This window comes from Podarcis gaigeae (genome assembly GCF_964106915.1).
Source record: "Podarcis gaigeae genome assembly, chromosome: 6".
Lineage (NCBI taxonomy): Eukaryota > Metazoa > Chordata > Lepidosauria > Squamata > Lacertidae > Podarcis > Podarcis gaigeae.
This window is the reverse complement of record NC_139682.1, coordinates 52325370-52349797: the sequence shown is the minus strand read 5'-3', so window position 1 is coordinate 52349797 and position 24428 is coordinate 52325370. Positions and strand designations below refer to the sequence as shown.

The following is a 24428-nucleotide window of genomic DNA, read 5'->3' as shown; positions in this document are numbered from 1 at the left end:
CTGACACTATGGGCACCATAAGCAGAGCTGGGCTCTGCTCCATTTGGGGGGTGAGGGCATTGTTGGCCCTGTGCCAAGAGCTCCCTGAGGACTGACCCTGGCCCTGCAGGGATTGTTCTTTTCTTTTATGTGCAGAGACCATAATGCCACTGATAGGATATATTTAGGATCATTTAATCTATTGAATTAAGCCAGATTCAACTCTTTGTCCTGGCTCTAGCAGTAATATTGCCAATGTTGTGCAGATTTGTTTATTACTCACCCTTAAACCTAAGGCCCCAGGGTGGGTTACAGTATCAGAACACCATATTGAAAACAATTTAAAACAACTTACTAGCATAAATATAAAAATAGTTAGTATCCATTTACTCAAGAGTAGTTCCCACTAAAACCAGAGGATATTAAATTGCAATAGTATTATTATTAAAAAAACAAAATGCAAAGGACTGCATGTGTTTTTAAAAGTGGACAAAGATTAAGATAATTCCACCCCTCCAAAAGTATTTTGGGGGCACAAATGCATTTAAAAAAGGAATGATACCCATATGTTGGGATGCTGGAGGACACAAATAGCACTTAGCGAAGGAAAAGACAAAACTGAGCCAAGAACTGAGCCTGCCTGAAAACTAGCCAGAACTGCAAGGTCCAGAAGTCTTGTGATTTTCAACCTAAATGTATGCCTGTGGCAAGAAGTCCAAAGCCTGTTTTTAGGACTCACTGTATTCTCTCTGCTTTAACTGGTTACCCAGCCACTGTTATTGATCTGTTTTGTAGGGGCTACACCTCTATTTGTCCCCATACTGTTACATATTTTTCAGGATTGCTTTCATTTCATTTTTTAGTTATTAGCCACCTCAGGCACTTCTGTGTGGGAAGGCAGGATATAAATTTAGGTAACAGACAAATAAATACTGTCAAAAATTAGGCACATGAAGCATTCATTTGGGGTTATATATATAGGCGGAGCTCACCAGCGCTCAAGACCTAAAAACTTGCTGCCATTCTCATGCCTAGCCCTGTAATAGGGGAAGTAATATAAAGAAGAAAGCTTTTGAGCCTGTTAATAATAATAATAATAATAATAATAATAATAATAATAATAATAAAATAATAATAATAATAATAATAATAATAATAATAATAATAATAATAATAATAATTTATTTGTACCCCGCCGATCTGGCTGGGCCTCCCCAGCCACTCTGGGCGGCTTCCAACAAAGATTAAAAATACATTAAAATGTCACACATTAAAAACTTCCCTGAACAGGGCTGCCTTCAGATGTCTTCTAAATGTCAGGTAGTTGTTTATCTCTTTGACATCTGATGGGAGGGCGTTCCACAGGGCGGACACCACTACCGAGAAGGCCCTCTGCCTGGTTCCCTGTAGCTTTGCTTCTCGCAGTGAGGGAACTGCCAGAAGGCCCTCAGCGCTGGACCTCAGCATCCAGGCAGAACGATGGAGGTGGAGACGCTCCTTCAGGTATACTGGGCCGAGGCCGTTTAGGGCTTTAAAGGTCAACACCAACACTTTGAATTGTGCTCAGAAACGTACTGGGAGCCAATGTAGGTCTTTCAAGACCGGTGTTATGTGGTCTTGGCGGCCGCTCCCAGTCACCAGTCTAGCTGCCACATTCTGGATTAGTTGTAGTTGCTGGGTCACCTTCAAAGGTAGCCCCACATAGAGCGCATTGCAGTCGTGCAAGCGTGAGATAATCAGAGCATACACCACTCTGGCGAGGCAGTCCGCAGGCAGATAGGGTCTCAGCCTACGTACCAGATGGAGCTGGTAAACAGCTGCCCTGGACACAGATTTGACCTGTGCCTCCATGGACAGCTGTGAGTCCAAAATGACTCCCAAAGAGAACTTTGCCCTCATAACAACCACAATTAGATGCAACTCATCTGGAATTAGTCAATCAGGGCTTAGAGGGCAAACTCTCCTGCAGGCTCAAACCTCAGCACCTCTCTTCTTAGGAATTAAACACTGCACATTGCTGAGAAATAAATCCTCCCTGAGCACTGCATTCCCGAACACTGCAAACGTGGGGCAGGTGGGGAACAAACAGATAACTGAGGAGCTACTGCTGAGCTGACAGCAAAATCCCTCTCTTGCTTGGGTCATGTGGCTGGTACAGATATGAGCCCAATAAGTCACAAATCACTGCTTCTAGAATTCTGGCGTTTGTGAAGAGCCATTGTGACATTCAGCCTGGAGGGAACGTTGCACGGTAGATTAATTTTTAATTTTTTAACATTATTTTTTGTTTCTGCACAAGGCTTTGTATAAGATTGGCCTCCAACCTCAAAACACACACACACAGTCACACAGCTGATCCACATTCTGAGCCAATATTTTGACAAACTAGAGCAGTACCCAAACCGGAGCTACCCGATTGACCTGCTGCCACCCAGATTAGAATTTTATCCTAGCCCGTCCCTTTTCCCAGGATCCCATCAAAGCCATGGAATTGTCAGGATTAGAAGTTTGGCTTGTGATCTGGTGTCTTGCAGCAATGCCAGGTTTCAGTCCTCGGCCTCAAAGTGGGACTTGTGTGGTGCACTACGAGCCACGTGGGAGGAGCGCTGCAGGGGAGGGGAGGGACTTTCTTTGAAGAGAAACACAGACTGAGGGTTAGAACATCTCCTTGAGATTTTTTTTTATTATCATTATAATTATTTAGCAAGATTTATATACCACTTGATGATGATGGTGATGATGATGATGATAATAAAATAACTCCTCCTTGTGACCTATTTATTGAGCATTTATCCTGATTTTAATGGAGGTTAGATTGCACCTGGTCTTTGTTGTTTAACCTCCCTGCAAACAAAACCAATAATGAGCATCCATCCCAATTTGCTTGCAGGGTGTTGTGTGAACCCCACACATTTCCGTGCATTCCCTTGTTGCTTTCCTGTATCTTTCTTAAAGTGGATTTGTTGTGCCAGGGTTGTGCAAACCAAACAATGCCAGTGTGTGTGCTTCAGTCCCTCCCACAAAATGATGACAGTCTGAAAGGCGCCCAATCTCTAAGCAGCTTACATAAAACTGGTATAAAATATTAGTACATACACATTATTATTATTCATTTTTAATATTACTTCCTTTATGTGTAAACTTACACCCTGCATGTGACTCAGATGCCGCACACAGCAGAGCTCAGGTTTTTAAGTGCTCTGGTGAAGCTGCAGCCACTGTGCCTCTTCCTCCATTCCTCTACTTGCCCTTGCAGTTTGAGATAACAAGTGGACCAGTGCAGAAGGGTGCAGCAGCTGCAGCTTCATTGGGGGCTCTTTCAGGCACTCTTTTTTACTGAGCATTCATACGACACCTGCTCTTCATTGAGCTTCCATCCTGATTTATTTGCAGGAAAGTAATATATTTCCCCCCCTTCATGGATCACTGCCTTGCCGTGGCGAAGGGGCTTGAATAACTCAGAGAAGCTATGAGCTATGCCGTGGAGGGCCACCCAAGATGGACAGGTCATAGTGGAGAGTTTTGACCAAACGTGATCCACCTGGAGCAGGAACCGGCAAGCCACTCCAGTATCCCTGCCAAGAAAACTCCATGGACAAAGACAAAAGGCATATAAAAGTTATGACGCTGGAAGATGAGCCCCTCAGGTCGGAAGGCATCCAACATGCTACTGAGGAAGAGCGGAGGACAAGTACAAGTAGATTCAGAGCTGATGAAGCGGCTGGGCCAAAGCCGAAAGGACGCTCAGTTGCGGATATGCCTGGAAGCAAAAGGAAAGTCCAATGCTGTAAAGAAAAAGATTGCATAGGAACCTGGAATGTAAGAACCATGAACCTTGGTAAGTTGGATGTGGTCAAAAATGAGATGGCAAGAATAAATATTGACATCCTGGGCATCAGTGAACTAAAATGGACCGGAATGGGCAAATTCAGTTCGGATGACCATCATATCTACTACTGTGGGCAAAAATCCCATAAAAGAAATGGAGTGGCCCTCATAGTCAATAAAAGAGTGGCAAAAGCTGTATTGGGATGCAATCTCAAAAATGATAGAATGATCTCGATACGAATCCAAGGCAGACCTTTTAACATCACAGTAATCCAAGTTTATGCACCAACCGCTGGTGCTGAAGAAACTGAAATTGACCAATTCTATGAAGACTTACAACACCTTATAAAATTGACACCAAAGAAGGATGTTCTTCTCATTATAGGGGATTGGAATGCTAAAGTAGGGAGTCAAGAGATAAAAGGAACAACTGGCAAGTTTGGCCTTGGAGTTCCAAACGAAGCAGGGCAAAGGCTAATAGAGTTCTGCCAAGAGAACAAGCTGGTCATCACAAACACTCTTTTCCAACAACACAAGAGACGACTCTACACAATTGACATCACCAGATGGGCAGCATCGAAATCAGATTGATTATTTTCTCTGCAGCCAAAGATGGAGAAGCTCTATACAGTCAGCAAAAGCAAGACTTGGAGTGGACTGTGGCTCAGATCATCAGCTTCTTATAGCAAAATTCAAGCTTAAACTGAAGAAAGTAGGAAAAACTACTGGGCCGGTAAGATACAATCTAAGTCAAATCCCTTATGAATACACAGTGGAAGTGAGGAACAGGTTTAAGGATTTAGATTTGGTGGACAGAGTGCCTGAAGAACTATGGATGGAGGCTCGCAACATTATACAGGAGGCAGCAACAAAAACCATCCCAATGAAAAGGAAATGCAAGAAAGCAAATTGGCTGTCCAATGAGGCCTTACAAATAGCGGAGGAGAGAAGGCAAGCAAAATGCAAGGGAGATAGTGAAAGATACAGGAAATTGAATGCAGATTTCCAAAAAATAGCAAGGAGAGACAAGAAGGCCTTCTTAAATGAGCAATGCAAAGAAATAGAGGAAAACAACAGAATGGGAAGAACCAGAGATCTGTTCAAGAAAATTGGAGATATGAAAGGAACATTTCGTACAAAGATTACCATAATAAAGGACAAAAGTGGTAAGGACCTAACAGAAGCAGAAGACATCAAGAAGAGGTGGCAAGAATACACAGAGGAATTATACCAGAAAGATATGGATGGCTCGTACACCCCAGGTAGTGTGGTTGCTGACCTTGAGCCAGACATCCTGGAGAGTGAAGTCAAATGGGCCTTAGAAAGCACTGCAAGTAACAAGGCCAATGGAAGTGATGGTATTCCAGCTGAACTACTTAAAATTTTAAAAGATGATGCTGTTAAGGTGTTACACTCAATATGCCAACAAGTTTGGAAAACTCAGCAGTGGCCTACATCCCTATCCCAAAGAAGGGCAGTGCCAAAGAATGCTCCAACTACCGCACAATTGCACTCATTTCACACACTAGCAAGGTTATGCTTAAAATTCTACAAGGAAGGCTCAAGCAGTATATGGACCGAGAACTCCCAGAAGTGCAAGCTGGATTTAGAAGAGGCAGAGGAACCAGAGACCAAATTGCAAACATGCGCCGGATTATGGAGAAAGCTAGAGAGTTCCAGAAAGACATCTACTTTTGCTTCATTGACTATGCAAAAGCCTTTGACTGTGTCGACCACAGCAAACTATGGCAAGTTCTTAAAGAAATGGGAGTGCCTTACCAGCTCATCTGTCTCCTGAGAAATCTCTATGTGGGACAAGAAGCTACAGTTAGAACTGGATATGGAACAACTGATTGGTTCAAAATTGGGAAAGGAGTATGGCAAGGCTGTATATTGTCCCCCTGCTTATTTAACTTATATGCAGAATTCATCATGCGAAAGGCTGGGCTGGATGAATCCCAAGCCAGAATTAAGATTGCCGGAAGAAATATCAACAACCTCAGATATGCAGATGACACAACATTGATGGCAGAAAGTGAGGAGGAATTTAATAACCTTTTAATGAGGGTGAAAGAGGAGAGCGCAAAATATGGTCTGAAGCTCAACATCAAAAAAACGAAGATCCTGGCCACTGGGCCCATCACATCCTGGCAAATAGAAGGGGAAGAAATGGAGGCAGTGAGAGATTTTACTTTCTTGGGCTCCATGATCACTGCAGATGGTGACAGCAGTCACAAAATTAAAAGACGCCTGCTCCTTGGGAGAAAGGCGATGGCAAACCTAGACAGCATCTTAAAAGGCAGAGATAAGTTGCAATTCAGCAGCTTCTCTTTCCAGTCTATAGGCTGCTGAATTGCAACTTATCACCAAACTTAAAACCATGGAGAGACCTGGTCTGAACAAAGACATTGGATTCTTATCTCATTATACATGACAAAGCCATTTTTCACTTTCTCACCCCTTGCTTTTTCCTGTAAGACCTATTGCAGTCGTTAAGAGTCGTCAACAGGCTCATCACAGCTATCTGCCAGTCACCCACTCCCACCACCCTTCTGAGTAATACCCCTCCCCACCTTCTCACTATATAGAAGGGTCTGGTAACTTCTGTTTCAGTGTATCTGAAGAAGTGTGCATGCACACGAAAGCTCATACCAAGAACTAACTTAGTTGGTCTTTAAGGTGCTACTGGAAGGAATTTTTTTTGTTTTCATTCTTAAGGAAATTAGCCCTGAGTGCTCACTGGAAGGACAGATCCTGAAGCTGAGGCTCCAATACTTTGGCCACCTCATGAGAAGAGAAGACTCCCTGGAAAAGACCCTGATGTTGGGAAAGATTGAGGGCACAAGGAGAAGGGGACAACAGAGGACGAGATGGTTGGACAGTGTTCTCGAAGCTACAAACATGAGTCTGACCAAACTGCGGGAGACAGTGGAAGACAGGAGTGCCTGGCGTGCTCTGGTCCATGGGGTCAGAATCGGACACGACTAAACAACAACAACAATATATCTTCCAGTCAATCCACCATTAACCCACACTTTATATTGCATTTTCCCCTCACTTTCTTAACTCCAAAAAGTCAATTTTTAAAAATGTATTGTTCCTCCAGAACAACAGGTCTTTAATCCACTTTAATTGTGCAAACCTGAATTTCTGGTATGCAATCTAATCCCTCCTGCAAAATTGTGACAGTCTGGAGGTGACCTTGGCGCCCTGGAACATATAAACCATGCAAGATATATACCCTGGTTAAGAACCTGGCAACCTAGACTGTGGAATCTAGTTGGGAAGGGAAAGGTAGAAACATGGGATTAGGTGAAGATCCAAGCATCCAAACCAATGTTAGGTTGAGCTGAGCAATGCAAAGAAATGTCATGGCTGCACAGAGACCTTTTTGAGTGCCCATGAACCAGTGTGGACCTCCCAGCTCTCTATATGGTAGACAATCCTGGGGTACATTCCAAGTGAGGGAAGGCATATGCTGATGCTGTACAAAAACAAGAGTTGCCTGATTTAGTAGAGGACTGGCCTTTCCAGGGTGCTTCCAGATGGAGGGCTTCATGATGGAACTCACAAGCTGCATATCTGTGAGCTGTCCTGATTGCTGCTAGTCCAAACAAACCAGCAACGTACCGTAATCATGGATGGGCTATTCTATGACTGTAGAGCTGAAGCCACAGCTGTAGCTCACAGGTTTTGCCTTGGAGGCACAACCCCCAGCTTTAGTACCCCAGGAAGCACCACTGGGTTTGTGAAGACCAGATCACTCTTTGACTGTGTGTGCAAGAGAGAAATATGCAAAATTCAGCTAAGCATGTGCAAGAAATGTCTCATTTTTGTTCTCCAATGAGCTCAAGGTGGTCTACATGGTTCTTTCCCCCTCCTCTTTTAATCCCCACAGCAACCACGAGGGGCAGGTTAGACTGAGAGGCAGTCACTGCCCCAAGGTCACCCAGTGACCCTCATGCCCAAGTGGGGATTTGAACCCTGGTCTCTCAGGTCATGGGCCAACACACAAACCATTACACCCCACTGGCTCTTGTTAAGGCACATGCAGAGGGATAAGCTTTTCAAGCACATTTACACATATAAACCTATTCCATTGTTTGATATATTATGTCACAAAAATGTCTGACCGTACAAAAATAAGGGGGGAGAGAAAAAAGACATGAATAGCTTGAAAGTTTATGGTTCTCCTTCATAAGTTATATGAAGCAAAGTTTTAATTTAGAGTTCTCACTACTGAAATAGCAATAATTCATTATAATATGGATATATTATATGCTATTGGTGGCATATAGGATAGTTGTGCATAGTAAATTTTGTATTGTGTGTTTGCATGTCTATTTTTAAAAGTAAAATATATATGCTGCCCTTCACTGTAAGATTCCAGGGCAGTTTACAAAATTAGGAACAATAACATTCAATGTAAAACAGCAATAGGATGATTGTTTCCATTTCAGAGCATTCCAGTTTTGTGGCCTCTTCAGAACTGTGCCCAGACTCTAAGACAGGAGCCTCTGCAGCCCTCCTCTCAGTGAGTTGTTTGCCCCCGCAAATTAGTCCCTGTTTCGTCCTTGAGGTATTTTTCCTTCCCCACTCACCCCACCTTTCTAGTTTAGTGCTACAGTTACTGCTGGAAGCAGCTGTCTGGATACAACCTAATAGTTGTGTAGGAGGGGAGCTTTCCACCAAGGAGGCCATCTCCTCCCACCACAATGCCATGGAAGGAAAATTTTCAACTGCTGAACATCTCCTCTCCCACACAACTATTAAAAGCACAAAAGGGCCAGTCCTGTATCGTCAGGCAACCCTAGCAAAAGATAAAATAAAATCCAGGCTGCCCATAGTTGCCTTTCCCCTACCTAAGATTCTGCTTCCTCCCCGCCCCCAACCCCTTCCAAGCTTAGTGTGGGGTGGTCACCACATGGAAATGCCCTCAGGGGAAAAGGAACAGCAAGAATAGTTGAAACAGGCTCCAGCTCTAACCTTTCTGCGAGCCTCTATACATTCATTGGGAGAAAGTCTCATTGAATTGCATGCAACTTCATTCAGAGGATTGGGCATCATGTAGTAAAAGAGTGAAAAGAGAGTATGGCTGCTTCATATTTCCTCTTTGGTCCTATTTTTCAGCTTAGTAATCATCAGCAACACCACCACCACCCCAGCTCCCCATCCCCTGAGATTTTTTTTCCCCCAGGAACAGGAAGGGGGAAAAACAGGATCTCCATAGCTTTTCTGTATCTCCCCACCTCCTCAAACACACATATGGATGAAAAAGATGAGCTGGAAAATGCCTAGTTGTGGGGATTAAGCAGCCTCCCCTCAAGCAACCTGCCCTTCCTCCACACGGGCACAGTCTATCCACACTGATTTGGTTAAAAATAAAAGCAGAGAGGAGAATTTTAAAAATTCTGCATGGCATGTCCTAAGAACCTAGGAAACCGAGAAATGGGAGCACTAATAGGATCAGGGCACAAGATGAGTGGCATGTTACATAAGCTATTCCTAGTGTTTTATAAGATAATGATAATGAACCGGGGGTGTTTGTGTTGGTGTGTGTTTCCCCAAGACTTGACCATCGTACTTGGTAAGTAAAACTATGGTGCCAGAAACCCATTGTCACCTTCTTCACCTTCTTAGAGCTACCATTTTACGTTGTGAAGCAACAGGAGTACTGGGAGTGGGCAGTATATATTAGCATAGTGTTAAATAGTTTTTATTGCAAAATTTAAGTGTCCAAATGGGAAAATAAGCATCTGGACTGGCTACTGTGACAGCATGGCTCCTTCCCCTTTACTTATCCCACAGCCTGCTTTCCCTTCTGTCAGGTGGATCTGAGCATAGTTTGAGTAGTTTTCGCCATTGCACAATTAACCAGTGCTATTTCCAAACTATGCACACACCTAAAGAGCAGTACTTGTACAGACTTGGGCAGAAACAAAATAGAAAACAGCAGCTGCTGCTGCCCTCAGCACGACAGCTCCAGCAACCAACATTTCTGCTTCACCTGGCTGTCTCCATTGTTTGGTTGGGATGCTTGAGCATTTATGATGCTTCTAGTTATCTCTTTGCCTTAACTCACCCTACTCAGCAAAGCTCAATTAGGGGCTTCTGTGTCATAGATGCTAGGATTACGGGCCCTCTGAACCATCAGCTAAGCAGTGCTAATACCCATGAGTTTGCAAACACGGCTTATTTGCATGGGAAACCTTTTGAGCTAAGGGTCAGCAGCTGTCAAGCTTGCCCAACAAGAAACAAGGAACAGTTGTTTTGGGTTGCTCCACAACCCTCTTTCCATTGCTCTGCTCTACATATATTGCACAGAGAGAGAGAGAGAGAGAGAGAGAGAGAGAGAGAGAGAGAGAGAGAGAAACCAGCATGTCTTCCTAAGAATAATGTGGAGGGCTGTAAACCTGTGGAAATGGTTGTCATGCCACAGAACCCCTGCAGACTTTGGTAATAGAAGAAACATCTTGCAAATATACAAAAAGGAGAAACTTGGAGAGTGACCCTCAAACACAGGCCAGTGGACAGCATGTATTTAATTTTGCCAAGTATTCCCTGAGCTACTTGAGATCTTTCAAACCAGTAATGCCAAATGCAACACTCAGAAGGCAGTCCTACCCCCATCATTTTCATAGTGGTTCTCAGAAAAATATATTGTTAGGCTCATTTCAGTTCATTGCAGAGGTGTAGCATCTGCCCAGGTTTGATCCAGTTTGGAAAGAGTTCACTGGAAGTTTGGTGTAATATTTTCATTTATTTACAAGTATCTTCCAGATGTTGCTGGAATACAACTCCCACCATCCCTGACCAAGGGCCATGCTGGCTGGGGCTGATGGGAGTTGGAGTCCAACAGCATCTGGTAAGCCATACATTCCCCACTCTTAGATTAACCTATTAGTAGGTGTCAAATGTCCCAACTCTGCATAAAACCACAGAGCTACTAAGATAGTTATGAGACTTAAAATTGTATCCCACTCTCTTTTTCCTATTCAGGAGGCCTTAAATGGTATACAAAGCATTGGCATACAAAGCATAAATATAAGAAAAACAATTATCTAAAAAAATCACTCCACTGAAAACTCATCAATGGTATTTTTAAGGCAAAAGAGTCCCCCAAAAGCCTACAATAAAAGATGTTTCTATTTTCCCCCTTTACCATTTTAGTATCGTGCTCAGGTGAGGTTGTTGTTGATGGGTTGGTTTTCGTGGAAAGAAGTTGCATAGTAGAATTGCCACAAGCAAGAAGTTTCTGCTCTAGTGTCTATACTCACTGATTTAGTCTTCTAGTGAAACAGATCTTATAGTAGAGAATATCCAAAGTTTTAAATGGATGGGGTATATGGGGTCTTATGGGAAGGGTAGTACCTCGGTTCTGGGACATGTCATGCTCCTTCTGGGGTATGTCTGCCCACCTTTGGTCCCCACCTTGAACTCAGCTCTCACCTATGGCTCCTAGAAACTGTCAGCATGTGGCAGCGGCCCCACCCCAGGAACAGCCTCGACTGGCTGATTAAACTAGGTGAGATTAGCCAATGGGTCTCAAGCCCTTGGTGAGTTATGGACTCCCCCTGCACATAAGGCTCCGGTGAATTGAGCAGACAAGACCAACAGTGGGTATAGCAGTCAAGGTGGTTTCTGCACATTCTGTAAAGGGAAGTGAGGGGCAGGTAGGACTTCTCTTTTGAGACATGCGGATGCCAGCGACAAATGGGTAGGCAGGTTCACAAGGCAAGAGTGCAAGTAAATTCAGCCAGAAATGGATGGATAAAGATTGCCCGCATTAAACTCTTCCACCTTTCATTCCTTTTTAGAGAAGATACTCCACTGAAGCATCCAAAGGGGAAAACACCATCAATTTGCCTGGTAGCTAAAATGTTGGGAACTCTGTTAAATTCTGAAAGCAAATGGCAAGTCGCATTTGGCTTTAACACCCATGGAATGCATTTTGAAAAGCAATATTGCAAATGCATAGTTGTGAGAGAGTTGACCCTAAGATGATCCTGTAACCTTTCTGGAGATCTGTCCACAGTTCTCTAATCTCCAAATTACAGGGATCACCCATTCCGGAATACTTATTCCACACACAAGTGCAGAAACACAGCAAATTTGCAGCCTATGAATGTGAAACACCAGAACAATCCCTGAATAGAGACCTCAATTTTTTTTAGCCATTAACAACAGCCTGTGACCCTTTGCTAGCTGAACAGTTGTCATTAAAAAAAACTGTTCAAAATGTACTAAATCTGAGAACTCTAGATAGGCACTTCTAGATAACTTTGTTATGTATGCAGCTTTCTGTGAAAGTTCTGTTTCCATCTCATTGTTTCCCTATTACACAACCAGTGGGTGGTAATAGCCCCTGCTGTGACTGTTAGGCTGCCTTCCCCTCCCCTGGGAAAATGCTGCAAGGGAGCCTCCTGGAGGTTAAATTATTGGTTGTTAGTAGTGATTAGCACCCACATTGCACTTTCATCTCCAGACTGCTTTATGAGCAGTTAATGAATAAGAAAGTGAGAACTGGGTGTCACTGCCCAGGGTGTGGAAGGCCCTCCAGGGAAAAGGATAACATTCTATCAAACTGTTTATGTGAGTGGTTCTTTGTAAGTTATACTGGAGTCATTTGTGCTAACCCCATTGGCTAGACAGCTGATTCTTTCCCCCAAAGGCTTAGTAGAAAAGGAAGGTACAGTGAAGGAAGAAAATCCAGTAAGGTGGGGCAGGGGCAAGTGCTACTAGTCTCTTGTAAGGTTAGAAATAGCTCATCTGTGAGTGCTTGCTCTGGCAGCACATACACTAAAAATCGGAACGATACAGAGGAGAAGTAGCTCATCTGTGCATAGAATGCTCCATCCATACTGCCACTTGTTCAGTAACTTAAGCATGGGGTGGGGTGTTGCAACAGATATATTTGGCATAGGATTGGATGGATCCACTGAAGTCTGGTCAGTTCCAGTGCCAAGAGGGCACAGGACTAAGTCCATTTCCGGGGGGGAATCCTTAAATAAATGCAGACATTTTTCATAAATACATTTAAAAACAACTTAGGATGTGGTATGTGGGTTCTCTCTCTCTCTTTCTTAAAAACTGCTTGGACCAGTTAGAAAGTGAGGTGCTTGCTGCACTTGCTGCAGATCTTTAATATAAGGCATGGGTTACAATGTGCTGCCAGTTCTTGGGTAATTGTATGGAGGAAAATATGGCTTTCCCCATAAGGTATGTTTTGATTTTTTTTTTTTAAGGTAGGAAGGAATGGACTGTGATCAGAAGGGTCTATAGTCATTCAGTCTGATCCACTTGCCTGCTTCCCCCCAATCTGATACTTATGAGTTCATCAGATGTGGGCTGGGGAGATGTGCTCCAAATCAGGCTATGTAATGGTGTCCCAAAGCCTCCTGCCTGTTGCACCTGTAATTTCCATGTCTTCCTCCAGTATGGAAGAAACACTCATTGCACCTTGTCTGTTGGCAACTGTTGACCATAATGGAATAGCAAGCCCTTTCTTTGTCTATAATGGGATAGCAAGCCCTTTCTTTCCATCAAGGGATGGATACATGGTTGAAAGAAAGTAAATGAGCAGAGTGTTTTAAGGGGTCTCCCTTCAGATATCAAATGGCAAAGTTTTTTTCTATCTCTTATCCCCGCAATAAAACAGCTGCAGGGGTTAAGTTGGTGTTCATTTGAATACCACCCAAAATACGTAAGATGGATCAGAAGTGTAGACTGAAAGTATTTAATTGGGGGAGACAAAACGATGGTGAACAGAAAGGTGTTATTTATTGGCATTATAGTTAGAGCTCTAGCCCTCTTTCTCCAAAGAGAGCTCTAGCCCTCTTTCTCCAAAGCAGTACTTTGCTAATATTTTGAGGAGGCTTGTAAGTGTGTAGGAAGTCCCCTTCAGACTTTTGTGGTAATTGTGGGAAGGTTGGAGGTGCAGTAGATGTGCCCGTTGACACTGGGGGTGCAATGTGACCCAAAGAATTACGTTCAGATCGGCCACATCAGCTTTCCTTCTGATAACTCCCATCTTCAAAGCAGATATTGCATTGTAAATTTTCATATATGTTAATAGAAATAGGAATTCTCTGCACGCTTCCTTTTGGTGTTTTGAAAGCACCATTCAATGGAACAGTTAAAAGCCTCCTTACATTTCACAATGCATTCCTCTTGCCTCATGTGGAAACTGAGAGTGCCTTCTCTGGGAACCTGCTCTTGGGGAGTGCACATATGGCAATGATTTAACAAATACAAATGCTGTCTGCACAGAGTGCAGGTATGGACACTTGCAAAGCGATGTCTACAAAAGTGCTTTTAGAAAACCCGCAAGCCACAGAGCTTCAAAGGCTGAAGTGTGTACACAGCCTTAGAAACAAATGCAGTGCCAAAATCAGCAAATGAAACAAAGGCTTCACTTCGCTCAGACAACAAATGAAGGCACCTTAAAGTTAGGCTTTTCTCTTTTTGTCTTAGGCCATTTTCACATAACATTAAAAGTGCCTTTTAACCTCCCACACACTGTTTGCATGGATGTGTGAATATTAATTGGGATAGGGACAGGACAGAGAGAGCGCTAATTTTTAATTGTTTGCTCATTCTGTCCAACATAGCTTTTGCATTAACGTGAGAAATGCAGGCTTTTTACTGTCGTATGTAGTTGTGCACATATCGGCTGATTCCATGCATATTTACTCAGAGGTAAGCCTCACATAGATCAATGGTAGATGTGCATAAGACTGCCACCTTAGAAGCTTGGGTCCATGTGCCTTTACTCAAAAGGAAGCCTGTGTTCTATATGGCACTTACTTCCAAGTAAACATCAGCCTGAAAATCTTTATTGGTTTTACACCTTCTTACCTGCTGAGCCCCCTTCATGGATCACTGCCTTGCCGTGGCGAAGGGGCTTGAAGAACTCAGAGAAGCTATGAACTATGCCGAGCAGGGCACCCAAGATGAACAGGTCATAGTGGAGAGTTTTGACCAAACGTGATCCACCTGGAGGAGGAACCGGCAAGCCACTCCAGTATCCCTGCCAAGAAAACTCCATGGACAAAGACAACAGGCATATAAAAGATATGACGCTGGAAGATGAGCCCCTCAGGTCGGAAGGCGTCCAACATGCTACTGGGGAAGAGCGGAGGGCAAGTACAAGTAGATCCAGAGCTGATGAAGCGGCTGGGCCAAAGCCGAAAGGACGCTCAGTTGCGGATATGCCTGGAAGCGAAAGGAAAGTCCAATGCTGTAAAGAAAAAGATTGCATAGGAACCTGGAATGTAAGAACCATGAACCTGGGTAAGTTGGAGGTGGTCAAAAATGAGATGGCAAGAATAAATATTGACATCCTGGGCATCAGTGAACTAAAATGGACGGGAATGGGTGAATTCAGTTCGGATGACCATCATATCTACTACTGTGGGCAAGAAACCCATAAAAGAAATGGAGTGGCCCTCATAGTCAACAAAAGAGTGGCGAAAGCTGTACTGGGATGCAATCTCAAAAATGATAGAATGATCTCAATACGAATCCAAGGCAGACCTTTTAACATCACAGTAATCCAAGTTTATGCACCAACTACTTGTGCTGAAGAAACTGAAATTGACCAATTCTATGAAGACTTACAAGACCTTATAGAAGTGACACCAAAGAAGGATGTTCTTCTCATTATAGGGGATTGGAATGCTAAAGTAGGGAGTCAAGAGATAAAAGGAACAACTGGCAAGTTTGGCCTTGGAGATCAAAACGAAGCAGGGCAAAGGCTAATAGAGTTCTGTTAAGAGAACAAGCTGGTCATCACAAACACGCTTTTCCAACAACACAAGAGACGACTCTACACATGGACATCACCAGATGGGCAGCATCGAAATCAGATTGATTATATTCTCTGCAGCCAAAGATGGAGAAGCTCTATACAGTCAGCAAAAACAAGACCTGGAGCTGACTGTGGCTCAGATCATCAGCTTCTTATAGCAAAATTCAAGCTTAAACTGAAGAAAGTAGGAAAAACCACTGGGCCGGTAAGATACAATCTAAGTCAAATCCCTTATGAATACACAGTGGAAGTGAGGAACAGGTTTAAGGATTTAGATTTGGTGGACAGAATGCCTGAAGAACTATGGATGGAGGCTCGTAACATTATACAGGAGGCAGCAACGAAAACCATCCCAATGAAAAGGAAATGCAAGAAAGCAAATTGGCTGTCCAATGAGGCCTTACAAATAGCGGAGGAGAGAAGGCAAACAAAATGCGAGGGAGATGGTGAAAGATACAGGAAATTGAATGCAGATTTCCAAAGAATAGCAAGGAGAGACAAGAAGACCTTCTTAAACGAGCAATGCAAAGAAATAGAGGAAAGCAATAGAATGGGAAGAACCAGAGATCTGTTCAAGAAAATTGGAGATATGAAAGGAACATTTCGTACAAAGATTTCCACAATAAAGGACAAAAGTGGAAAGGACCTAACAGAAGCAGAAGACATCAAGAAGAGGTGGCAAGAATACACAGAGGAATTATACCAGAAAGAAATGGATGTCTCGTATACCCCAGGTAGTGTGGTTGCTGACCTTGAGCCAGACATCCTGGAAAGTGAAGTCAAATGGGCCTTAGAAAGCACTGCAAATAACAAGGCCAGTGGAAGTGATGGCATTCCAGCTGAACTATTTAAAATTTTAAAAGATGATGCTGTTAAGGTGCTACACTCAATATGCCAGCAAGTTTGGAAAACTCAGCAGTGGCCAGAGGATTGGAGAAGATCAGTCTACATCCCAATCCCAAAGAAGGGCAGTGCCAAAGAATGCTCCAACTACCGCACAATTGCATTCATTTCACACGCTAGCAAGGTTATGCTTCAAATTCTACAAGGAAGGCTCAAGCAGTATGTGGACCGAGAACTCCCAGAAGTGCAAGCTGGATTTAGAAGAGGCAGAGGAACCAGAGACCAAATTGCAAACATGCGCTGGATTATGGAGAAAGCTAGAGAGTTCCAGAAAGACATCTACTTCTGCTTCATTGACTATGCAAAAGCTTTTGACTGTGTCGACCACGGCAAACTATGGCAAGTTCTTAAAGAAATGGGAGTGCCAGATCACCTCATCTGTCTCCTGAGAAATCTCTATGTGGGACAAGAAGCTACAGTTAGAACTGGATATGGAACAACTGATTGGTTCAAAATTGGGAAAGGAGTACGACAAGGCTGTATTTTGTCTCCCTGCTTATTTAACTTATATGCAGAATTCATCATGCGAAAGGCTGGGCTGGATGAATCCCTAGCCGGAATTAAGATTGCCGGAAGAAATATCAACAACCTCAGATATGCAGATGACACAACCTTGATGGCAGAAAGTGAGGAGGAATTAAAGAACCTTTTAATGAGGGTGAAAGAGGAGAGCGCAAAATATGGTCTGAAGCTCAACATCAAAAAAACGAAGATCATGGCCACTGGTCCCATCACCTCCTGGCAAATAGAAGGGGAAGAAATGGAGGTAGTGAGAGATTTTACTTTCTTGGGCTCAATGATCACTGCAGATGGTGACAGCAGCCACGAAATTAAAAGACGCCTGCTTCTTGGGAGAAGGGCAATGACAGGCCTAGACAGCATCTTGAGAAGTAGAGACATCACCTTGCCAACAAAGGTTCGTATAGTTAAAGCTATGGTTTTCCCAGTAGTGATGTATGGAAGTGAGAGCTGGACCATAAAGAAGGCTGATCGCCGAAGAATTGATGCTTTTGAATTATGGTGCTGGAGGAGACTCTTGAGAGTCCCATGGACTGCAAGAAGATCAAACCTCTCCATACTGAAGGAAATCAACCCTGAGTGCTCACTGGAAGGACAGATTGTGAAGCTGAGGCTCCAGTACTTTGGCCACCTCATGAGAAGAGAAGACTCCCTGGAGAAGACCCTGATGTTGGGAAAGATGGAGGGCACAAGGAGAAGGGGACGGCAGAGGACGAGATGGTTGGATAGTGTTTTCGAGGTTACCAGCATGAGTTTGAGCAAACTGCGGGAGGCAGTGGAGGACAGAGGTGCCTGGCGTTCTCTGGTCCATGGGGTCACGAAGAGTCGGACACGACTAAACGACTAAACAACAACAACAACAACAACACCTGCTGAGCAGTTGTAATAATGCCCCACCCCTGAAAAAAAGTCTCCTTCTCAAAATCCTTGGCGTTCTCAATATGAGTGCTTGTTGAGAGGTATCAGGTAAAGGAGGGCATTACAATTGCCACAACAAGCAGAAAAATAATAAAGTGGTCTGCCAAGACCCTCAGCAGTTTTCATGGGGGGGGGGGGGAGTTTGGGAACTACTGCCTTAATGGTTTCCCCCCTAAAACATTGTTATGGCAATGCAATGTGCTTTTTGAGTTTTTGCATGTTGTAACTTGTTTCTGATAGATACACGCATCCTCCCTTTATAATCTTTAGTCACATCTGGGCATTATGTGAGTGAGTCTAGTTTTAAAAAAAAATCCATCAGTCAACTTTGTACCTCCGATAAACACAGCTAATTTACTGGGTAAAACAAAATCCTATAATCTGTGGTTTTTCCAAAAGAGGATGATGTTTGGAAAGTTGGGGGGGGGGATACAACTAGAGAGGTGAGTAGAGAGATATGCACACAATTAGATGGGGGGGGGGGACATAAATATATAAAATGCGTCATGGAGTATGCAGCCTTCACTTCACCCACTGCAACTTCTGATCTATAACACATTGCTGGACAATCACATTTTTCTAGGCATTTGCAGACTGGAGTGCAATCTAACCACCACCACCAAAACAAAAACAGCATTCTTGGTAATACATTCATTTTTATAGTCGACACTCTACCTAACAGTGAAAGTTTCATTCTGTCCCAAATTTCCAAATTTCTTTTAATATCTTCCCAGTATTTTAAATAATTATCTATGTACATATACCTAGATTGGAGAAGGAACTGGCAAACCACTCCAGTATTTTGCCAAGAAAACTCCATGAACATAAAAAGGAGAAGCTTTGAGAAGAAAGTGAGAGTTTCCAAGGCATGCTCTGGTTTATGGGGTCACGGAGAGTCGAACATGACTAAGACGACTAAACAACAACAAATATACCTAGATACTTGACTTTCCTTTCAATCTTTAGACTTGACATATCTTGTAATTTGTTTTTACTCTCATCATTCATATTTTTTACCAAGAGTTTGGTTTTGTCTTTATCTTAAGACCTGCTACATCTCCATTTTTTTTTATCTCTTGTAATACTTTTGGGAATGACTCTATTGGTTCTTCTACAGATATCACTACGTCGTCTGCAAATGCTTTTAATTTATATGGCCTCTGTCTCACTCTTATACCTTTAATTTCTTGATTACATCTTATTATTTGCACTAATACTTCTAAAACTAATATAAACAACAAGGGTGACAATGGGCAGCCTTGTCTCGTTCCTTTAGTTATTTTGCAATTCTCAGTCAATACATTATTTACTATCAGTTTAGCTGACTCTTCAGAATACCGGTATAAGGCCCAGATTCCTTTTATAAAAGTGTCTCCACAGCTCATGTATTCCAAAACTTTAAAGGTAAAATCCCAGGAGACATTGTCAATCTCAGCATATCTTTCATGTCCAGTAGTCTTCCATGACTGTTCCAGTCCAAGCTGCCTAAAGTAGCTTTGACCACATGGATTTCCTGTTTCGTGACGGTCTTCTCACCAAATCAGAAATGGGTTTTGCAACACTCATAGTCTAATTTTAGAAGTGGTCACTAGAGCAGGATGGTTACATTTGGTTCCTGTTCTCAGACCCAGGCTCCCCATCACTTCTTGGCACACAGAAGAGACTGTGTTTTGGATCATTGACACTACAACGTGTTGAAAACCGAGCTCACATGCTGTATAAAATAGCAGTACAGTAGGCATCCAGGCTGTTGTTTAAGGGCTAAGCAACCCTCTTTACAATGTCAGCAATTCATTTTATGTGGCATGATCTCATCATTAAAATGTACAGCAGGTAAAGTGATAAGAAGGCATCTTAAGCCTTCCCAATTTAAAGTAGCAACCTGAAGATTTGAGTTGATAGGGGTGCCTATCAACTCTACAATTCTATGATTTTATGTTGCCGTTTTGAGAATGGTAACCCGTTTTTACCTACCCAAATTAAAGGAAGAGGCTGATTTGCCATGTAGAGTGTTAGTTTGCCATTAAGGAACCCAGTTAGTTACATGTTGCAAGCATTCATGAGTTAATAGATCTAGGCTTCTCAATTACAATACACAAAACAGGGTCCATATTACTTTATTTTTATTGTAACTATTTCTGTTTGACTCCAGGCATTATGGGGCTGGAGTTATTTTCATCCCGCCAATGATGACATGCATCTAATCCCAGGGGCTGCCAGTCAGGATAAATGAGCCCTTCTGTAAGCAAGAGTGTATCTTTCTGCTGCTGTTCCCATGCAGAATGAGGGCTGTTCTGAGAAGGAGCAGCTAATTCCATTAGCTGGCATATTTGCCAGCCAAATCTGGGTATTCCCTAAGCAGCATCTAACAGTACACTGGCTTGGAGGAGCAGTGGTTGCATAAGCTTCTTTAGTTAAAAATGCAACAAATCCATTTTGAGACTTCAGATAGTCATGTGAATGACCCACATTTGCAATACTTGTGTTTGTGTGTCCCCATGCAATCAAAGTTCTGCAGGAATTCTGCACATTTTGGATGCACTGTCATGGTCCTAGTGGGGAGACCTGAAAATGTTACTGAACAGGTATGCATCTGGCTGTTTCAACCACTGCTGCCACTGCTTTGACATTTCTGTAAAGTTTGTACACGGATGGCATGCATGTCCAGTACTAATAGAGCACTGCACAAACATGTAACAAGCCAACATGCTAGCTTCTCTAAACGATGGGTAAGCATGCATGCCCACACTGTCACTATTAGAAGAGTGGTCACCGATTGTGCCCAGTACTTCATTAAACATTTTAGACATTAGACATTTTTGAACTCTGAAAAACCAGGTTTCTAAAATAGACAGGGAGCCTCCATGAATACAGGTTTGCAACCTAACACAGGTGTCCCTGGTGGTGACAAGAAAGATAACAATGGCGGTGTCATCTCTTACAGCCCACTACACATAGGTAAAACATCACAGTTATCACTAGAGAAGCTATCTTTGTCTAAGAACTGACCCACCTTAAAGCTGAAATGGCATTTTACAAATAGTGAAATCTGGTGATGTTTCAGAAACCAAAATTTGGATATTTTTCTCTTTCTTGGCATGCAACAGTCAAATTTCAGAAATGAAACTTGAGGTCAGATTTGGAATTCATGGCTTGTATCCAATGCAGCTGTAAGTGCCCTATAAGTCACTGCCCAAAATGGCATCTGCCTCCCCTCCAGGGAAGAAAGAGTGAGGGAGGGTCTACATCAGGAACTAGGGTGGAGGAAAGAACAGCATTAGGATATGGTGTCACAGTGAATCCTGCCGCCTGAGGCAGTCATCTCACTGTGCCTTATGGGTGGGCCAGCCCTGCAATCAGCATAAGGATTTCCACTTGTGCAATGGGACTTTCTTCCCTTTTTCTGCCCCATGTGCCCCCTAAATTTGCTCTGGGCTTCCCCCCAACCCTCTGGAGCAGATTTGGGGAGGGTGCAAGGGGGGTAGGGAGAGTTGGATATAGACAGAGGATGGAGAGGACCTGAAAGTTTGATCAGAGCGCTACATGAATTTGCTTCCGCTCTACGCAACTTATGCATAGTGTGTGCAAGGGATTGTGGCCAATTGATTTTTCCAGTGGTGTTCTGCAGAAAAAGTGATCAAAACTGACCCGGTTACTCTCTATCATCTACATTCTGTATAGCCCACAATGTGTGAGAAACATTGAACTTTCATAAATGAACACTAACTAGCTACTACTAGCTGAATAACAAAACATGTCTGCTGTCCAATATGACTGTTTGGACATTCAATGTCTTCATCATTCTGGAGGACAAAAGTCTTCTTTTCCCTAGATCAGGAAAAAGTCAGCATGGGCATAGAAAGAAGTGAGTGGCATATCCTGAGTTAAAAATCATGGTCCTGATCCGGGCATTGTCATGACTTAGTATTGCTGGAGGCAATGGAATTTAAGCTAGTCATAGCTTTAGCTGAATTAGGTCCCATATCTCTCACGGCAGAGGCCTTCCTGTTTAACCAAGGTCAGGGAGTCTTAAAGGCAGCATGCTTAAGACATGAACTGTTGCTAATGGCCTGGATTCTTAGAACTGCTGAGTGTATCAAAAGAGACTTCCTTAACATTTCCGGACATTGAGGAGATGTTGATATGGGGGGGGATATATAACTTATTTTCCCCAAGAGTACCCCTCCTGATTAAGTTATGTGGGTGCAGGAAATCCCTCCACCGTTCTGACCCTGATGAAGTTGAAAATCTTCTACTGCAGCCCTGGAAAAGGACAGTGACTCAGATGTATGTACCAGAGTGCAAGGCCAGTCACACAAGGCTGGGCAGGAGCCAGTGCTAAAGCAAGGGACCTCGTCATGGTCTCTCTGGGGTGCGTTTCCATAAGGAAATCAGAAGTATTTACAGACGATAAAAGAACGCAGTGCTGCCAGGAACAGTTTAAAAGCAGAATCGCCTGCCTATAAATTCTCTCCTTTACTGCAAGCAAATAGGAATGAGATCCCAGCAAGCATGTAAAGGCAGCTGCACACTGAGGGAAAGGAGCTCCCACGCTGCGGGATGTTTCTATATTTGTCTTTTTAAACTGATCATTTTAAATAGGAAGTGATTTTAGCACAAGCCAAGAGCGCCTTGCTGCCTGCTCAGGCTCCCGGTCTTGCATTAAGGGATTTGAATGCATGAGAGTTGTGCATAGCAAAGAGACAGCCTGATCATTGGCTCCAGAATCCTCCACTAACCACCACTCATATTCTGCATCCATAAATTTGATTAAATTATGTATAACTCTATGTAATTTTGCATAAGATGCTGGACTTGGAACCCTAGTGGGTAAATTCTTTTTTGAAGGCAGGCTCATGTGGAAGGATATAGAAATAAGTAAAGGAAGGAGAGGCTAGCCACTGGGAAGCTACATTAGAAACCTTGTTTGCTTTAAAATTAAAGTAAATATTCTCAAGATTTTGAGGGGCATAAGAATCTAGATTCTGTAAATGATAGCTGATGCCTGCAAATGCCTTGTATCTGTAAACACTTGTGCAAATCAGAGTCCCGAAAGAAAGTTGCCGCAGCTTTCCCCCCATTTCTCTCATGGGGAAGCCTGTTTCATGGACCCTCTTACATTTGTCCTAACAGACTTCCCTAAATTTTCTTGTTATTTATGTTTATACTCCTGACTTTATAGACATTCCAGTAAAATGATTCCGTAGGGCATCTAAGAGCTATGGCAAAATCCAAACATGTTTGCTAGGAATCTATTGTAGAGTGTTGGTCATTCCTATTTAGCTTTGAAAATAGGTTTCCAGCTAAAGCACGTTTGAAGTGAGTGGAACTACAGACAGAAGCGTGCAGTTCTATAGAGCATATACGTACCTATTCTTTAGAGAATATACATTTGTTTCTGAAGCAAGTGGGCTAGAACTGAGTTCAATATTTTTCTTCCTGAGACTTCAACATAAAACACTCCCTTTGGTTTGTATAGTCTCAGCTTCCATTATCAGGGGGCAAAAGTTGCATCACAAGGCTAGGACATGAGCTATGGGTGCCCTTGGAACACCACAGAAACACCTATCATACCTAGGTACTTGCACAGCCACCCACAGATTGGGTGTCATAAATAATTTCTGTCTCATCTGCCATGGTGTTTTTCTTTTCAACTGGGAGCTCAGCTGAGGACAATCCAAGGATATGCCTGTACATGCAGCTCTTCCATTTCTGGGCCAGCCCAAGACGTTTTTCCGCCTGAGGCGGAGCAACAAATGGAGCCTCCCTGCCACCAACGAAAAAGTCAGCATGCATAGTTCCCAAGGTCAGCCAAGTTATCTTGGCACCTGAGGCAGAAAATCCCACAAGTGCCTCACCTCTCCTTTCTGGCAGGAAAACTAAAATAAAAATAAATTGAAATAACTAACTGTTAGCTGCCCTTTCATCACACCCCAAATCAGACTGCCTGAGGCAACCATCTCAGGAGCCATCCTCACTCATGCCCTCCTGGCTTGACAGTACCAAACCAAAGGTCTTACCATATGGCACATGGGAACCGCATGCAGAAAGCTCACATTGGCTCATACAAGCAATGGGGCCTTCATTGGGTCAACCTTTGTCTGTCATGGTAGAGGAACACATCTCAGCTCATGATAGTGTAGTTTGGATGTGAATAGTAACTTCCAACCCATGGAAAAGTGCCATACAGACAGACTGTGGTTGAGACTTGGGCTAGATCTAGACACATCAAAGAAGTGCTTCTGGAAAACACATGGTAAACTTTATACAGTGGCATATCTAGTTACCTACTCAATCCGTTCTGGGGTGTTGTTCACACCCTGAAAAGTCCGCAACTAGAGTGCCGCTTCTGTGCATGCATGCGGCACGATAGAGCACTTCTGCACATGCACACACGGCGAAACGTGGTGAAAGGGCCTCGTTCATATCCTGAAAAAACACAGCCAGAGACTGACGTAACAAGTGGTATGAC

At 43.2% G+C, this 24428-nt stretch overlaps 1 protein-coding gene and 1 long non-coding RNA gene across 7 annotated transcripts in view; one reads left to right on the top strand and one right to left on the bottom strand.

Annotated features, from left to right (window-relative positions):
- The window catches only part of LOC310846209 (phosphatidylinositol 3-kinase regulatory subunit gamma), a 251809-nt gene that overhangs the window by 111687 nt on the left and 115694 nt on the right, over positions 1-24428 (top strand). Inside the window, exon 1 of one of the 5 annotated variants that reach the window (XM_083742398.1) lies at positions 8321-8341. The exons of the other annotated variants lie outside the window; for them this stretch is intronic. The gene's annotated coding sequence lies outside the window, so the exon portion shown is untranslated. Of the gene's footprint in view, positions 1-8320; positions 8342-24428 lie in introns of those variants that run through there. 5 annotated transcript variants of the gene reach the window in all.
- Positions 6849-24428, bottom strand: part of LOC310846295 — an 82323-nt gene continuing 64743 nt past the window's right edge. Inside the window, exon 4 of one of the 2 annotated variants that reach the window (XR_014565231.1) lies at positions 6849-7401. This is a non-coding gene — a long non-coding RNA (uncharacterized lncRNA). The remainder of the gene's footprint in view (positions 7402-24428) is intronic. The other variant, XR_014565230.1, reaches the window with a different exon arrangement.